Source organism: Anas platyrhynchos, chromosome 2 (genome assembly GCF_047663525.1).
Source record: "Anas platyrhynchos isolate ZD024472 breed Pekin duck chromosome 2, IASCAAS_PekinDuck_T2T, whole genome shotgun sequence".
Classification (NCBI taxonomy): Eukaryota; Metazoa; Chordata; class Aves; order Anseriformes; family Anatidae; genus Anas; species Anas platyrhynchos.
Window position 1 is genome coordinate 65,985,820 of NC_092588.1, and position 6,984 is coordinate 65,992,803.

Below are 6,984 nucleotides of genomic sequence, written 5' to 3' on the forward strand. Positions count from 1 at the left end.
AGAAACATCACACAATCTTGCTTTTCATATTAATGAAACAAAGCATTTGACATTTCAGTTCAAAATTAAAATAATTATATCTGATGGTTTTTCAAAGCTGTATAAGAAATTAGTAAATAATGATTCATTAGCTGGAAGGAGGTTCCTATAGAGAAAATGTTTTGTTTTGTTTTGTTTTGTTGTTTGTTTGTTTTTCTCACAGAAAATATCATGTAATTGGTCACAGTTAGCTAAGTACACTTTCATCAAATGGGAACTGACAGTGAATTGACCTGTTTCACAACCAATTTTCTCTATGGAGAATGACTTAAAAAAATGTTGATAAAAGAAAAGATCACACTTATGTTATCCATGACAGTGAAATCTTTCAGTGCAACTTGTCACAACACATTGGCAATAGAAACCCATGTACTATCAATAAAAAATAAAATTTTGAGATGTCCTTGTGTGTGAAGTATGTAATATTGAACATGTAAATTTTAAGTGCATGCTATATATATTATATCACCTGAATGTATATTTAAATAGGTTTTCCCACTTGAAAATGGACATTTCAAGTACTGAAGTATAATGACTTTAAGTTAATACATCTGAAAATTACAAATATTTTAGATCAAATCACAGAATTTCTATGTTGAAAGAGACCTCAAGATCATCGAGTCCAACCTCTAACCTAACTCTAACAGTCCCCACTAAACCATATCCCTAAGCTCTATATCTAAACGTCTTTTAAAGACTTCCAGGGATGGTGACTCCACCACTTCCCTGGGCAGCCTGTTCCAGTGCCTAACAACCCTTTCAGTAAAGAAGTTCTTCCTAACATCTAACCTAAAACTCCCCTGGTGCAACTTAAGCCCATTCCCCCTCGTCCTGTCACCAGGCACATGGGAGAATAGACCAACCCCCACCTCACTACAGCCTCCTTTAAGGTATCTGTAGAGAACGATAAGGTCGCCCCTGAGCCTCCTCTTCTCCAGGCTGAACAAGCCCAGCTCCTTCAGCCGCTCCTCATAGGACTTGTTCTCCAGGCCCCTCACCAGCTTCGTCGCCCTTCTCTGGACCCGCTCGAGCACCTCCATGTCCTTTTTGTAGCGAGGGGCCCAAAACTGAACACAGTACTCTAGGTGCGGCCTCACCAGAGCCGAGTACAGGGGGACGATCACTTCCCTAGCCCTGCTGGTCACACTGTTTCTGATACAAGCCAGGATGCCATTGGCCTTCTTGGCCACCTGAGCACATTGCTGGCTCATATTCAGCTGACTGTCCACCATCACTCCCAGGTCCTTCTCTGCCTGGCAGCTCTCCAACCACTCATCTCCCAGCCTGTAGCTCTGCTTGGGGTTATTGCGCCCCAGGTGGAGGACCCGGGACTTGGCCTTGTTGAACTTCATGCAGTTGACCTCAGCCCATCGGTGCAGCCTATCCAGATCCTCCTGCAGAGCTTTCCTACCTTCGAGCAGATCGACACATGCGCATAGCTTGGTGTCATCTGCAAACTTACTGAGGGTGCACTCAATGCCCTTGTCCAGATCATTGATGAAGATATTAAAGAGGACCGGCCCCAGATGTTTGATTTTATTTAAGAATCATGCTTTTTATCATGATTTAAATCATGACATTAATATATTTATGTCATGAATTTCTCTATGGTCTTTCTGGTGACAATCCCAATAATCTTGGTAATGACTATTTGAAGCAAGCTTATTAGAGGACCAAGATGTATTCCTATGAGAGATAAGTGTATGACTGATTTTTGCTTTGGAAAACCTCACCATGGACATAGAATCTAGGGCCACAATACAAGACACTGGCACACTTCCTTCCTGGTAGTATGGATTCCTATTAAATGTATTGTGAATAAAATATTCTGATCTGCAGCAGCAATGATTTAGGTCACTACTTCCTTGCATTGTAAGTCATAATGCTTTGACATTATAGTAAAATAATGTGAAAAATGTGTACTCCTATCATACATTAACGTGTGATTTCTAAGTTCCTTCCTTCTCACGTGGCATTCAACAAGGGAAAGAAAGGAATAGCACAAATGGCACATCACTAAAGAGACCGTCTGACCATTGAATACTTGTCAGACAGCACCCATATAATGACTCCAAAGTATCCAGAGGTTTTTTCGCTGGGTGAAATTTATATCTGAGTTGTAATTAAAATTATTTTTGTATCATTTGTGTGTTTCATGTCCTTTCTATGAAGTCTGGGTTCTGTGATTCCTTCTGTGTGACAGAAAGACTATACCAGTCTCAGTCATCAAGAAGACAGAATCAAAATAAAGTACTACTGTTAAATTATATTTTAAATCAACTCCAGTGGACTTGAACCAAAATAGTCTTTGTTTATTCTTTAAAAGAAAATTTAAGAAAAAAAAAAAAAAGTTTTATTGCAAACCTTGCAGTTACCTTCAGAAAACAATAGTATCAACAGTGTTGTCATAAGTATATTTCTGTGTCCTTGTAGATATTTAGGATACCATCAGCCCCATTGGCTGGGCATCTTAATTTATCCGACCTATTTTCTTTTATTCCCTATGTGTTTAACATATATGGAAGTGTATATATTATTTCTTGTGAACTTCAGAAAGAAAAGTTTGATATCCATTTATTTATTTTTTTATTTATTTTGAGAAAATGCTTTATTGGTTTAAAGATGATTACACTATTGTAATTTTTTTCTCTTTTTCTCTTTGCTTTGGCTAACAATTCTGTATGCTGCAGTCAAGAGAAATACTGAAGTAACAATATAATTTGCTTACAATGTCAGGCATAGGATAAAACTCCTTGCTAAAGCAATCTGCTTTACTGTATGCTTTTGAGAATCCTACCATGGAAATAACTGACATGCATGATATAGTTGCCATACTGCATCTTCCCCAGGAAATTCAGCTTTATTAAATATATAGCATTCATGATGAGTTTTTAAACAGTACTCAATCCAGCCTTGATTCTTCATTTGTGCTCTTGGATAAGCTGTAAAACACATTTGTGAACACAGTTCCATGTAAACAGCATACTCAGGCCTGAGAGATGTCTGACTTAGCTAGATGCATAAACCTGTATGTCTTGAGTGGTCTAAATTCATGTATATGCTGACTAAAAAAAAAATATGTTTAAAAGCTTATTTTAAGATCGCATGCCTAAAAGTGTTAGCATGTTTATTTTGTAACTACCATGGTGCTAAAACATGATTATTTTTCTACAGTTGAAATTAATAAATATATATGAATAGTAGAAACACTTATTTCAACTGCAAAAATTGACTTAATTATTGTTCAAAGGCTGTCAATTTAACTTATGCACTTGAAACTCATTTGCAGTAGAATAATCTAGTTGTATCTTTCAAGTGACTGATGACTATAGCTGTGTGAAATTGCTGCTGAATTGGTCAATTATTGTGTAAAATATTCACTGTAAAGACAAATGTTCACTCAAAAATCATATCTTTATTTTAACCTATACTGTTTCAAAGTTTTTTTCTTGTGAATATAGCATGTCTACATTTTGCCATTTCTCTTTCTTCTGCTCACCATCCTCTGAAGGCATAACAGGATTGCTGTATGGGTGAGAAAAGGGAACAAACTGATTTGTTATATACTTTGTGGGACAACAGAAATAATCTATTTTTGAATTTTGTGTGCTTGGAGGACTATTTGAACCAGCGGATCAACCCTGGTTTGTATTTTACCAATAAATGGTCTCATGTAGTACAAGTCGAAACTGTGAATGTTATTAGAACAAGACTTTCAGCTGCAGAAAGGCCTCCACCTCTGCTCTTCAGCAGCCTTCTGGTCCTTCCCAGTCAAGATAGGTGGAGCAGGATTGGAACTTTTCACAGAGCAAATGATTAATATAAATGATTAATACAAATTTCAGCATTTGCCATATTGCTCACTTCACAATTAATTAAATTCCCTTGGAGACAAATTAGACATATGTCTTGGCCATGGATGGTTTTGTGTGGCCAAAACAGTTACTGTCCCCATAATTTGCCTATGATATAATGAAATTAAGTGATTTGAATAAATTAACAATGAACCACATTCAGCTTTTCAGTAATCACTGCATGACTTTTATAGCAGAAAATAAACGTTGTTGCTGATAGCCCACAAAAGGTCAGTGGACTGAGCTTTAGTCTCTAGCATAGCAGAGCTCTGGCAGCTGAGTAAACCACGTTCACTCTAATAGGTATAACGCTGTGGGATCAGGGGATACTGTGGTTATCTCCTAAAATATATACAAGATAATATATAAAGTATGTAGAGTATGTATTCTTGTGAAATTTTCTCAACAGACAACCATCCTCACATATAGCCAGTTCTTTCTTTATTTGATTTAAGGTTTTTGATGGAGAAAAATTTTAGAAGTTATTGCTCAAAGACATATTTTTCCATATAGTACCTAAAAGGAAAATGATGTTATTCCTTAAAAATAATTTTCTAACTTGAAGAAGATGAAAGGTGAGTGTACCAGAAATGATCTACTAGTTGAATACTCCCTTACACACCAGTGGGTAAACAACTCTACTTTTCACTTACAATTTTAGCATTCAGTGCTATCAAATATATTTAATATTTAGTACTCGGATATTTTAGGGTAAGTACTAGAAATTTCCCGGAAGTGATTTTGTATACATATTCTGACTATGAACCTTCTTGCCACAATAGTGATCTTAGGGAAGCAATGGGGTGAACAGACTCAAAAAGAAGGATACATTTATTCTGAGTGTACAGATGGAGTTGTAAACACAATGTGAAATACATAGGTCTAGCTCAGGCAATCCACTGTTTCTCAAAAAGTGAGAGATACCTTAGATAAACAGTCATCTTAAGTTTCTTATTTCTTTTTCTGAACATTCTGAACTGATTGTCAGGGAGAAGATGCTGCTGGGTTGGACAGTGTATCAGGGCCAACATGGCAGTCCTTCTGACATGAGATTCATTGTCATGGTCTTGTAAACAGTTACAATGTAGAAATATTATGCTCTTGTGACAATGATAGTGATATCAGCTTTAACCTGAGATAGCTATAATTTATTCTGTAGGATAATTTTAACACAAGCTTCTGCACAGTATCATAGAACATTTGAGTTGAAAGGGACCTTAATTCCAACCCACCTGCCATAGGCAGGGATGCCACCCAATGGATCACGTTGCCCAGTGCCTTGTCCAACCTGGTCTTGAACACCTACAGGGATAAGTCATCCACAGCTTCTCTGGGTAACCTGTGCCAGTGCCTCACTACCCTATGAGTGAAGAATTTTCTCCTAAACTCTAATCTAAATCTCCCTCTTTCAGTTTAACACCACCTCTCCGCTCCCTCCCACCTCCCCCCCTTGTCTTATCTGCCTGAGCAAATAGTTCCTCTCCATCTTTTTTATAAGCCCCCTTTAAGTACTGAAAAGGTACAATGAGGTCACCTCAGAGCCTTCTCTTCTTCAGGCCAAACAGACCCAGGTCTCTCAGCCTTTTTTCATAGGAAGAAAGCCCTCTGATCAGCTTTGTGACCCTCCCCTGGAGCCACTCTAATAGGTCCACATCTTCCTTGTGCTGGGGGTCCCAGACCTCGACGCCAGTTTTTTGTCCACCAGAGCCCCCAAGCCTTTTTTTGCAGGGATGCTCCCAATGAGTTCTTCTCCCAGTCTGTACTCATGCCTGGGATTGCCCCAACCCAGGTGCAGCACCCTGGACTTGGCCTTGTTGACCCTCATTAGATTCACATGGACCCACTTCTCAAGCTTGTCCAGGACCCTTTGGATGGCATTCCTTCCTTCTGTTTTACCAATACATGTTCTGTCTATGCAACTTATTAAAAAGTAATTCTTATTAAAAAGTAATAAAATAAAACAAGAATTTTTGTCTAGACTTTTTTTCCAAGTAAGTTTCAAATCACATTTAATATAGTCCTAAGTGTTTCCATTGGCTAAGAAAAGCCTCAAAATGGAGAAATTGAAATTGTCATTGTCTAGTAAGAAGAGAAGAGGGTTATAGCAATATTTCTTCAAAGTTAGTTGAGGCTATTTTAACTGATATATTTTAGTATAAAAATTCACCAGTGAATTCTCTGAGTTTTCTATTTCATTACATAGTTAGTTTTTAACACAAATTCACAGAAAGAGACAATTCAGAAAGCTTTGTAGCATGCCTTGGCTGAGTTTAACTGGATGCTGAAGACATACTAAATTTTTAGTGACATACGTGAGGAAACCAAGCAAAATGCTTGCATGTACACCTTCATTTAACTAAGCTGTAGCAATACTACCGTTGAAAGAGAAATAGTGGTCTCTTACAAAGCTTACTGTTAAACTGAGATACAGGCAAGATTTCTACATTCTACAACTGCATAAACCTGTGATTTAGCTGGTCAAAATGTAAGTATTCAGGCTAATTATCTTGGGATTATGGACTTGGTTTAAACACACATCCACAAACATGCACTTCTGTTTTGGTGAATAACAATGATACCAATTCATCCATGCTAAACCATTCTCTGGGATTTTATGACAAGAAACAGAGGGAGCTGAGAAGGTGGGGCCCAGAGCAGGGAGTGGTATGGGGTGCTGGGGTGCCCTTTGCCCTCTGTGGCTCTGCCCTTGGTAGTGGTTCACCATCTGAATATCCTCTGCATTAGCTGGGTCTGTTCTGAGGCAAGGTTGTTTGTCAGACGGGAGGGTTCTTCATTCAGAAGGTGAGGAAAGTACAGCAGCCTTGCCAGCACACTTGAATTGGTGTCAAGGACTGTCCTAATGTATCTGTGTTACATTGGGAGGGGAGTCAATGGTCAGAACCCTCCATCCCTGATGTATCTAGTAGCTTAACACTTTTCCAGATATGCCCAAACAGGCTGCGCATGGGCTGCCTGCAGGCAGGCCTTAGGCAACCTGACAGGCAATAGCATAGATGGGAGAGTACACACTAGTCAGCTGTTTGCATGCACTCCTGAGGCTGCTTTTTAGCAGCAGTGTAGAAATAGCTAA